Raw genomic sequence first — 12658 nt, 5'->3', positions numbered from 1 at the left:
ATTGGAATTTATAAATTCCAGAAAGCATTGAGCAAATGAGTTAGTAGTACATGAGTAGTTTTCCCAGTTGATGGTGGGGTAGTTGAAATCACACATTATTAAGGTATTGGGCTGGACCTTAATATTACCCAGTATATCAAGAAATGTGGAGTGGGCCTCCTGGGGCATGGTGAGGGATCTGTAACAAGCTACAACCTGGAATGCAGTCTTGCCCAGTGTTAGTTGCACCTGGATAATTTTGGATGCATTATGTTGAGCAACTAGCCTGGAGGTGTGAATATCCTTAATGAATATGGACACGCCTCCTCCTTTAGTGTTTTTTTGTCCAGGTTAGGTGGCCGAAAGGTGTGGTATGAGTTATAGCCTGGTAATGCAGGGGTGCTCTCTGGAGCCTTGAACCAGGTCTCCGTAACTGCACAGATGTTGATGTTCTCCATTTTAAGGAGTGCCTTGAGTGAGTGCATTTTGAGGTTTAGACTTCTAGCATTGAGTAGCATTACCCACAGATTTTGCTTGCTTACACCTGCTACAGTGGTGAGTTTGTCATTTGAACCTTGCTTAAAAAATGCACTATAGGGGTGGAAGGAGCCTTAGCCAGTGTCCGGAATCCCAGAGACGACAGGTGCAGGCCATCTCTGGCAAATCATTGTGGTCTGTCGATCATGGTGTCCCAGGCAGACAGACACTGGATCCCCTTAGAATGACACTAGAAGCTTAACCAATTGTTGAAGTCAATCATTTTGTCATTGTATTGTGGTATCATTCTGGGTGATGGCAGGATGCTACTCAGGGCTAGGGTCTTACCTGCCTGGGCTACATGATCTGAGAGCTCCTCCATGTCTCTTTTAATGTAGTACAGGGAGGTATGTCTCAGGTCATTCACACTAATATGGACAATGACAGAGTCATATTTGTACTTGTTGTGGAGTGACCTTAGTGCTTCCATTATGTGGTGGATCCTGGCATCCAACAGGCAGCTGACAGTAACTTTCTCCTTGTTTAGCCTGGTGAGTGGGACATCAGTGTGCCTGACTATAGAGTCACCTATGACTAGTGTCTTGGGTACGTTGTTTTGCCTTATGGGCTGAGGTTAAGTGGCACACTGATTTTGTGGGCTATGTGTCATTTGGGTAGTGTTGGGGGTAGTGGTTGCTTGCATTTCAGCTTTGGAGGTCTGTGTTGTTTGGATAGATTTTTATTGAGAGCCTCCATGAATGTAGGTGAGTGTTTTGTGGGATCTATATTAAAATAGCAAAACCTCACTTACGTGAATACCTAAACTCCGACACATAAATAGTGAACCGTGAAAACAATGAACGTCCTGAAGTGCGAAATTTGAAATATCAAATTGTCATAGTTGGCCTTTATCCGGTATAGCTCCCTAACGTAAATGTGCAATAGTTACGGACCTTAGGATTAGGGTGGGGGTTAAGGTAAGAGCATACATAGAAATACATGCAACCTTTACTTTAGGGTTAGAAGTAGGGTTATGTTAAGTGTACGTATAGTAATATAGTTGTGTAGCTGAATGTACAAGCAAATTATACTTTTACCATAGTTGGGTTTTGTTTGTTTATAGTTAGATATATTTCTGTGTAGTGAATGTTTGATTAAGATATGGGATATATAGGTGAAGTGTAGATATGGGGAAGTGTGGATTATTTATTTTGTTTGGTAGGTAGTACGTAGCAAGCCGTTGGGTTGGCCAACTATGACAATTCGATATTTTGAATTTCGCTCTTCAGGATGTTCGGTGTTTTCGCAGTTTGCTATTTATGTGTTGGCGTTTAGGTATTCGCATACGTGAGTTTTCGGTGTTTTAATATAGACCTGTTTTGTGTTACTATGTGTGTGTTTAGGTTTTGATGGACTATGTGTTAAGTGTGGTGTGGTGCTAGAGTTTACCTTCTACTCTTTACTGTCTAGTACAATCTTGGCTGGAGAGAGCTTGGCTTCCAGTTTGGCTATATAAGTGCATCCCTCACAGGTTGTAGTGTTGGGTGGTAGGAGGAGAAGGTTTTCAGTGTACATGAGGCAATTGCTACATTGCCCCAAGATGCCCAGATTCATCAGGTGGACTGGGAGCTGACCCTTAGACATGCCTGGATAGGTGCTTATTAATTTAAGTACTAAAAACTGTTTTCCTCCTAACAAGTGAGGAAAGTTCAGTGCTGCAGTAATTTGTAGATTATTTAGTGCTTGCAATGAGTTTTGAACAAATGCTGAGCATAAGGAAACAGTTTTGAGTGCTAAAACTAGAAAACTGTCTAGTTCTAAGGGAAAATTAGAAGAGCAGATTTTCTGGCGCCAGGAATAGTTTATCCCTAGTTAAACAGTGATGCACAAAACTGTGCAAACATGGGTTTTTAAACAGAAAGATGAAAGGTATAGAAATATCTCAAAATGGACAGTAAAACTACAGATTCTGAGCTGAAAACACTCCTCCAGTGATAGATAGGCTGCTCAAGGTTCACTACTCTCACTGATGAACAGAGAAGCTTCCTGCTATTTTAGTAAGATGTAGGCAACACAGAAACTACTAAACATCCCAGAATCCAGCAAAATCTGAAAACTGGACTCTGCTGGTTATAGAAAGGTGGGAAACAAGTAGCCAGATAGGATTTTTTTTTTTTGTTTTTTTTTTCAAAAATTAAAACAGATACAGTAAAACAAACATATTTAAAGCAGAAAAATGGCTATTCCATTTGAGTTTGCAGCCCTCAACAGTTCAACAGTTCAACATTTAAAAATGATCAGTTAAAATGCAAACAATATCAGAATTCAAAAAACAGTTCAAATAAGTTGCAAAGTTAATAGAAATTGCTCGGAATAGTGCAGCTAGCAAAAATAAGCAATACAAAGCAAAACAGAGTTACTTAATCCACTCAAAGTCTCCCTTTTCTCTCTTTGCTGCTGTATAACTCTGCAGGACACAGAGGCAGGATCTTGCTGAGATAATACAAGCACAAAAAACGCACAAACATGAGTTTTTAAACAGAAAGATGAAAGGGATAGAAATAGACCAAAATGGCCAGTAAAACTACAGATTCTGAGATGAAAGCACTCCTCCAGAAACAGATAGGTTGCTCAAAGCTCACCACTCTCACTGATGAGCAGAGAAGCTTCCTTCTATCTTAGTAAGGCTGGGCAACACAGAAACTACAAAACAGCCCAGAATTCATCAAAATCTGAAAACCTCTACTGGTTATAGAAAGGTAGGAAACGAGTAGTAACATAAATGTTTTTTTTTTTTTTGGATTTTTTCAAAAATTAAAACAGATAGAGTAAAACAAACATTTTAAAGCAGAAAAGTAGCTATCCCACTTGAGTGTGTAGCCATCAACAGTCCAACCAAACATACAAAAATGATCAGTTAAAGTGCAAACAGTATCAGAATTCAAAAAACTGTTCAAATAAGTTGCAAAGTTAACAAAAAAGTTGATGTAATAGAGTTAAAAGGTTCTGGAATTTAATTTAATGACATATTACTTATAAAACGTATAGTCTGAAGTATTAACACTGATTTCCCTGCACATTTATGTTCCATTGTGCAATGTTCTTTTTTTCTTTAATTTACATGTTAGCTTGCAGTAGTAGAAAGCCACCACTAGATGTCATGGTTTGGCAAGGTTGTGGCTTGTATGGTACACATTAAGCCAAGAATACTGTATTCCATGCAGAAGGTTTTTAATGTTTATATGCTGCGGTGGTGCAGCGGATAGCGTTGTTGCCTCACAACAAGAGGTTGTATGGTTTGATTCTCAGCTGGAGTGCATGCTATGTGGAGTCTGTTTGTCCTCTCCACAGTCAACTGATGTTTAAAGGCATGCACATAGGTGCTTGCGTTCATGGGTCTGCCTTCTTTGAAGGATGGGCATCGGGCTGGTAACTCGGCACCGTAAAATCCACTGCCAATCGTCAGTGGACCGGAGTTCATTGTGGCGACCCCTAACCGGGGAAAAGCCAAAAGACATTACTATATTATTAAGATTTGTAATTTGTCCATAACAAATGTTATTTTAACTGCTATAAAAATAGGGAATCAATGCATATATCTTAATACTGCAAAACCTGTTAAACTATGTCAGCATATAATGTTCTTTCTTTAAATGTAAATGGGCTAAATAGTCCCATGAAGAGAGATAGTGTGAACAAATATCTTTTGTTACATAAAGCCAACATTGTTTTTCTTCAAGAAACACATTTATTATTACAAGATTTGAACAGATTTTTGTTAAAAGACTGTGTGATATTGGTTAGTTCACAATATATATAAAAAAAAAGACTTTCAATTCCATGGAAGAAAAGCATATGATTGCCAGAGATCATAGAATCCTATACAGATAAAAATTCTATGTTAACTTTAGTAGTAATTAAGGTTGGGAAAAAGCCTTATACCCTCATACAGGAATAGGCAGAAAAACAGCAAAACAGCATCCTGACACCATGACTTTATATTCTCAGCGAGGAGATAATTTTAGCAGGATATTTGAATTGTATTTTATCTTCAACAGACACCACAAACATTAAACCTTTTAAAATATCTCCTGTAGCTAAACAAATAAATAACTATGTAAATTCAAGGAATTTACAGTACATCTATAATATAAAATCACCTTCTTCCTTAAGATTTTCCCATTACTTGTATAGGTTTAGCACACAAACTAACATTGATAAATTATTAGTAAGCAGCTCATTGTTATCTAAAATAGAAGAAGTCATGACTGTGTCCAACCCTTTATTAGTCAAATGCAGCCTCCTGCACGGGAAACGTTGCACGGCACCAATAAATGTACATAAACACAAAAAAAACAAAACGGAGCCAGCAAACTAGAAATGAATCCAGTACAAATAAAATCCAACCTCTTTAATAAAAAGAGATTATGACATGCACATCACATCCATATATATCAGGCCGGTTTTGGCTGGCAAAAAGTACAGCCTGCTTCAGTGAAAAAACATGAATGAGAAACGTGACAGCTTAAATAAACAATAGCTTACATCTCATTGGTCCACTCAAAAATTCTCATTTAATCCAGGTGAAAACAAAGCACCTAGTTTGGTAATCCATTTCTTTCCTTTAGTATCCAAGATAGTGCGCCAGCCAGTCTTGTTCAATTTATTGTCCCTGATCATATCTATAATGATAAAGGAAAATTTAGCAGTATTATGTTTTAAAGTATGTTTGAACAGTGCACTATTGGTTTTCTTAGTTCTAATATTACTAATATGTTCTGAAATACGTAATTTCAAAGGTCTCGATGTCTGGCCAAAACAGAAAGACCCACAATTACATGTGGCCAAATAAATAAGCCACTCACTACTATAGTTTGCAAAGAACCAAATTTCATAATCCTTAGAGGAATTCCTACTTGTGAATTGTTTAGATTTCATAATCTTATCACAATTGACACAATGCCCACAAGGGAAACATCCAACAAGACGTTCACCAGTTAAGGAAATTTGTCTTGATTGTGAAGTACTAGCAGAGTGTGTATGTTTATAGTGGCTAAAACATGAAGCTAAATTCTTTCCTTTGTGAAAAGAAAATAAACATTTTTCAGGTATTATATCCGATAAGTCAGGGTGGCTTAATAAGATGTTCCAATTTCTCTGAATACTATTTATAAGTACTTCCGAGTTCCTAGAATATGTTGTAACTAACCTGGTTGGCTGTGCAGTTACCTGTTCTCTGGATTTATATAAAAGCAAATTCTGCCTAGATGATCTATTGGCCCAACTGCTGGCCTGCAGAACATGTCCCATGGGGTAACCTCTTTCACGGAATCTATGTGTAAGATCCTGTCTATGTAACTGAAAGGTATCATCCCTTGAACATATATGTCGCATACGTATAAATTGGGATTTAGGTATATTTTTAACAATGTTTGGGGATGAAAGCTGGTGGCGTGGAGGACCGTGTTGTATTCAGGATATTTCCTGAAAACCTGTGTGCTTAAAGTATCATCATCCTGTCTTGCGATAAGTACATCAAGAAAGGTGATAGTATGTAACACATAAGTGATGGTAAAATGTAAGCCCCACTTGTTATCATTCAAATATGAAACAAATTCATTAAGGTATTCAGCATCGGCCCTCCAAACCATCCAGCAATCATCCAGAAAACGTCTCCAAATATCAATTTCAGCAAATTATATATTATGGCTGCTATTATAAATAATTACATCCTCAATGCATGCCATGAAAATGTCAGCATAAATGGGAGCAAAGGATGCTCCCATTGCTGTACCCTTAGTTTGCCAAAAACACAAATCTTGATAAAAGAAGACGTTATTAGTAAGGACATGCTCTGCAAGGCCAACAAGAAAAGTGTTAAAATCAGAGTCATATAAATGAGCCATATTGAGCCAATGTGTCAGTGCTTCTAAACCAACCTCATGTGGAATGTTCGTGTACAGAGAACTAACATCTAATGTACACATCAGCCAACCAGGTTCCAATTGTGTATCAGCAATGATCTGTAAGAACTCTGTAGTGTCTTGGAGACGTGACCGAACAAAAGATAATAAAGGTTTAAGGTGCTTTGTCAAAAAAATAGACAAAGGTTCTGTCAAATAACCATGACCAGAAACAATCGGCCTGCCTGATGGGTGTACAGGGTCCTTATGTATCTTAGGAAGAAAATAGATGTATTGATTTGTAGGATCCTGTATGGTCAGTTGCTGAAGAACAGAAGTAGTAATAATGCCCATATTCCTGGCATTAAGCAAAAAATCATCAATCTGGGACTTAAATCTATGTGTTGGATTGAATGCCATTTCTGCATAGTATCATTTATCTGATAATTGTCTTCTTGCCTCCTGGTCATAGTCTAACCAATCCAATACCACAACCGCACCCCCTTTATCTGCAGAAATAATAACTATGTCCTTGTTGTTTTGTAATTCTGAAATAGCTTGTTTCTCTGACAAGGACAAATTGTTAGGTTTAAACCTAAACTCAGAACTCGTAAAGTGCAGATCTTTGAGCACTTGGCTTTGAAATTGATGTACAATGGGGTACATTGGAGGCTGATATTTAGATTTATGGTAGACAAATTTATCATAATTATGAGATGTTACATCAGTACCAAATTGTAACTTCAAATTTAAAATTCTACAAAATGACAAAACATCTTGAGCCAACAAATCCTCAGATGTGACAAAACCAGGGATAAAAGTTAAACCTTTATTTAGAATGGACAGATGATCCCGTGAGAATACAAAATTTGACAAATTTAGAACATTGGAATGACCAACATGATCTATTTCTGTATCACAAACTTTAACAGACTCTGGATATTCTCGATTCCTTTTGTGTTTCCTCCCCCCACGTTTATATTTCCCCCTAAAGGGGTGGAACCCTGAGCCCTTTTGGGATTAGGTGAATCCGATGCTGGCTGTGGGTCACTATCTGTGAAGGAAGAAACATCATCAGTAGATGAGCCAATGATTACCGATTTATTTCATAAAATAGACCTAGGCCTCTTCCTTTTTGATGTTCTGGGTGATTGTGAAACAAATCTTACATGTTTGGAAGGATTACTAAATGGGTTAAACCCCTGGTAGTCCACCTGGTCACACTTGAATTTCTTTATTTTTCTAATTTGTAACTGTTCCTCCAAACCAGTGAGGTCATTGGCCACATTGTTGAGATACTTATTGAAAAATACTTCACCTTCAAACTTCTGAACATCAGTGCATAATTGAGTAACCATGTTGATTTCAGAGTCAATAATTCTGTCATAAAATTTTGACAAAGCTTCAACAAAAGACATCATTGCCTGCTGTTGAATCTGATACCATTGTTTATTCAATTCCTCATCCAGCTGCCCCACATGGGGTTGGATTCTAACTCTGAGACCCCTAGGGGTAATGCCTTTTGCCATATAGGCTTTAAATAATTTGGAATGCCAAACATTTGAGCGTAGTGTTTTTAAATGTTTAAAAAGGTTGTCAAAAGCTAAACTGCAAAGGGATTCTGAACTCAAAGGTTCATTAGAGGAGTCTCCAGTACGGCCACATCCAAGGCCAAAAACAGTTAGATCCTCTCTGTCAGCTGAGAGGCCCGAAACAAGATTAAAAAGATCCATTTTCTAACTCAGATGCGAGCCAAATGTGATTGACAATAATGGTAACCCCCCCCCCCCAAAAGGCACCATGTCAATCAAAGTATAAGGAACAATAATAGCTGAAAGAAACAGGTCAGAAAACAACCTGTAAAAATTGCTACGTTCCAAAGGTCATTAGCACCCTAATATAAACTGAAGGTATAAGACGAATAGCAAGCAAAAACGATAATCTTTAAAAATATTTGACTGCTGAAAATCAAGAAAAATCAAAATATGCACTGGTGTTAGATGAATTGCAAACATCAATATTAGAAAAAGTGACCAATAATCACACGTGAACTATATATATATATATATATATATATATATATATATATATATATTTATAGATGTTACTAAAACATCTAAATCAAAGGAATAGCCAGGTGAACCCAAATGAACCCCACATATGGAAGTACGATGAAAGCCCACTGTTAATTAAATTCAAATACTAGAATATTTACATGGCCCAGTATAGTAAATATGAAGATGTTCTCATTAATACCCAATTTCTAGAAATGGAAAAGAAAACTAGTGGTCAATTGCCCAATTAACTAACTAGCCCCTTACCCTAACTCATGCCCTAACCCTAAGATCCATGACTAACGCACCATAGTGGAGAATATAGCTTGTTTTTTTATGTCCTCCACTGTGCTGCGGTACTTTTGGTGATGTGAACTTATGCGAAAGTTCACTTTCATTAAAGTGAACTTTACGAATCCATATATATATATATATATATATATATATATATATATATATATATATATATAATCGCTGAAATTCATTTCACTGAGACCAAATCACCTAAAGTTCACAACACTGACAACTTCATTTCACTGAATCTCATTTCACTGACAGCTTGCAATGCTATACTTCACAAGACTAAATGGGAAACCATAGACAAACCAACTCTCAATACTAAAGGCTACCTCTTTCCACAATTTAAACTACTTATTTATCCTCTTAACAGAAACCAGACAATATAAAATCAAATTACGTGGGGGGACTATGCCCGCCACACCTTACTAACTAAATATACTATGTTCAGCTCGCACTACAGTTGAGATAACCGCATATACCCTTTACTTGCCTCACAATACTCTACACACTGCCACACCACGTCTGTAGCTTACAATTCAGTGAAATGAGTTTCAGTGAAATAAATTTTCAGTACTTTGAACTTTAGGTGATTTGGTCTCAGTGAAATGTGATTTCGGTGAAGTGAAGTAGATTTTATACATATATATATATATATATATATATATATATATCTATATATATATATATATATTTATGGGTCTACTTTGAAACATCTAAAACCCATAACATCTAATTACATAACATTGAGATCAGAACATCTAAAACCCATAATATCAAATTTCATAAATCTAACACTACAAATCAGAAGAAAATAACATCCCCTCCATATATAACAACATCAAACTACCAAACACACTTTTTACTACGTTTCTGCAGGGGGGCAATCCCCTTTCCACCATCCACACTCCTTGTAAATTAAATATACCAACTCCAAGATCGCACTACAGTGGGAAAAAGTTAATTTCTTAACCTCACTGTATCAAGCCCCCCTGCAGAAACGTAACAAAAAGTAGTTTGGTAGTTTGGTGTCATTATATGTCATTATATGTCTAGGGGATGTTATTTTCATGTGATCTGTACTGTTAGTTGTTATGAAATTCAATGTTATGGGTTTTAGATGTTTTGGGTTTTAGATGTTCTGGTCTTAATTTTATGAAATTAGATGTTATGGGTTTTAGATGTTTTGAAGGGGACCTATATATATATATATATATATATATATATATATATATATATATATATATATGTATAAATATATATACAGTGTGTGTGTGTGTGTGTGTGTGTGTGTGTCTGTGTGTGTGTGTGTGTGTGTGTGTGTGTGTGTGTGTGTGTGTGTGTGTCTGTGTATACATTAAGGGCAGGATTATGAAAGCTATAAAATATGTTAATTATAAAAATGGAATGAATGGGAAGGTAAAAAAGATGAAGGGTAGTTGGTGTGACTTAGAGGCTGGAATGTAAAGTATGTGGAAAGCGTTTTAGTAATAGTCTATAAACACATGGATATTAAATGGGATAGCATAATCTATACAGAGGTGAATGATGGAGTTATGTTATGAGAGATAAGATCCAAACATATGCCACAGTCACAGTCAATTCTATATAGCAATGTGTCAAAATGTATAACGGACAAACAAAACATAAACAGTTATTACTTATGAGAATGTGATACATTAACAAACTTCTTTTTACACATTGTTCTTTCTATTCACACTCCAGACAAATTCCATGGTATTTTTTTTTTTAAATCATCCTTCCATTTGGAATATCACATGCACAGTAAACATATCAACGTTTTGCATGTTTTGTTTTAAAAATATATTTAATTGAACTGACTTTTTAGATATATATTTATATAGACTAGGGAAAGTTCACAAAGAGTATTCACAGTACTTTAACATCATCACCCTTTTTTTTCAAATATATTTTTATTGCATTTTCCTCTTTTTTTGTGATGCAAGAAAAAGAATAAAGCAGAAATATATAAGGACAAGATACATGGAAAATCAATTTGCAGTAAGCATAATAAGATATAAAGAACAGGGTCTATATTAGAACATCAACTTTTTAAAATGTTGAATGTTCTAATATCGACCCCTATTCAGAGAACACTGACAACATCGAACATGCAGAACAGCGAATTTTTTCCAAGGGAAAAAATTCGCTATTCCGACACACATACCCACAACACAAACACACCAAACAAACAGCAATCCACACACATACACCTAAAATCCTACATCTAACCCTACACCCAACTGTACACACACCACTAGCTATCCACTTTCCTTAACCCAATCTCTAACCCTAAGGTCTGTCACTATCGCACACTCACCTCACCTGTGCCCTAACCCTAACTCACCTACCCTGCCCTAATCCTCACATCCACACAATCGCACACTTACCTGACCACACCCTAACCCTAACTCACCTACCCCATGCCCTAACACTCAAGTCCACACAATTGCACACTTACCTGATCCAGACCTGTAACGTTCCACCACAGTGCTGAACATAGCGAAGCCACAGGAATGGCCAACCGAATTCCTTCCCTAGGAAGAAATTTGGTGTTCCACAGCTTCGCTATTTTCAGCATTCACTGAATAGGTGTCGATATTAGAACATTCAAAGATGTGAAACTTCGATGTTCTAATATAGACCCATACAGAACATATACCATCAGTGTTCAGTTATCAATATGCAGAATTAGCTAACATTTAAACTGTTCACATTAAATTGTAAAACAGAATCTACTCATAGATAGTTTATTCATAATAGAATCTGACATTAAAACAGTTTCATCAAAATATTTCTAGCCTACCCTTTTAACACACATATTTACTGTTACACATTAGTTATAAGAGTATCTCTTTAATTCTGTCTTTTTCAGCTGGTATCTGTATATATCATTTGTTCAATTTTTCTGTGCATTTATAATTAGTTACAAAATTCTCCAAGTAAATGTTCTATTAGTATTTGCTACTTAATATGCATTGCAGTCGTAGCAAAATGGCTTGGAAGTGTTGTAATGTGCAGAATCACCATATTTTCATGGTACAGTAGAACGTGATCACATACATTTTGACTATCTTTTCAGTATTCCATCTTAAACTGGATTCAACCAGTTGATTTTTGCTGACAGCAATGTGATGTAGGTATGGAACCAAGCAATTATCAAGATGACAAATATGCATATGAGCATCACTTATGCATATTATTACAAAGGCATGGATGCATGACTGCAGACGTGGAAGTTGTATTCTTTAAGAAACAACACTACAGTAAATTGTGTTGGGATACACACACTATCTGCAGACCAAACAGTACTGGAAGACCCACACACGTATGACAGAGTACTTACCAGAATGCAAGTTAGGTGAGAAAATGCAGCTACACTACTATAATTTGAGAATTCTGTACACTCATAGTTGGTATAATCTTCTACTGGCTTCAGATTAGTACTTGTCTGCTTACCATCACCAAAAATATGCTATTATATGATACAAGTTATTAAAGTGGACCTAAATTTCCTGAAGAAATGGAAACAATAAAAATATTAAACCAGAACTTATGGCACATCCATTTTTACGGTCACAATATTTTGGTATAACCTTCTTAGAAAAACAAAGCACCTTCTTGGTATCATCCTTGCAAAGCAGCTTTGACTGAAAAGAAATACATTTCACTTATTCAGTAGTATAAACAAATCCATTTCCTTACAATTTATCAGACAAGAACTAATGTAAGAATAATATGAACAGGGTCCAGTTTAATAGGCAATCCCTTGAAACAGATACATTGGACCTTAATTGGTGCTCCATTATCAGGCAGTGATTCCCACAAGTAAGATGGAGTTAAAGTAAAATGTATTCATAAGAAAACAACTTATTTAGCAAAACATGTTATTATTCATTTATTATGAAAACCTGTTAGATCCAGATA

Source organism: Protopterus annectens, chromosome 2.part1, assembly GCF_019279795.1.
Source record: "Protopterus annectens isolate FY-2018-M chromosome 2.part1, PAN1.0, whole genome shotgun sequence".
Lineage (NCBI taxonomy): Eukaryota > Metazoa > Chordata > Ceratodontiformes > Protopteridae > Protopterus > Protopterus annectens.
Note: the sequence above shows the minus strand (reverse complement) of the source record.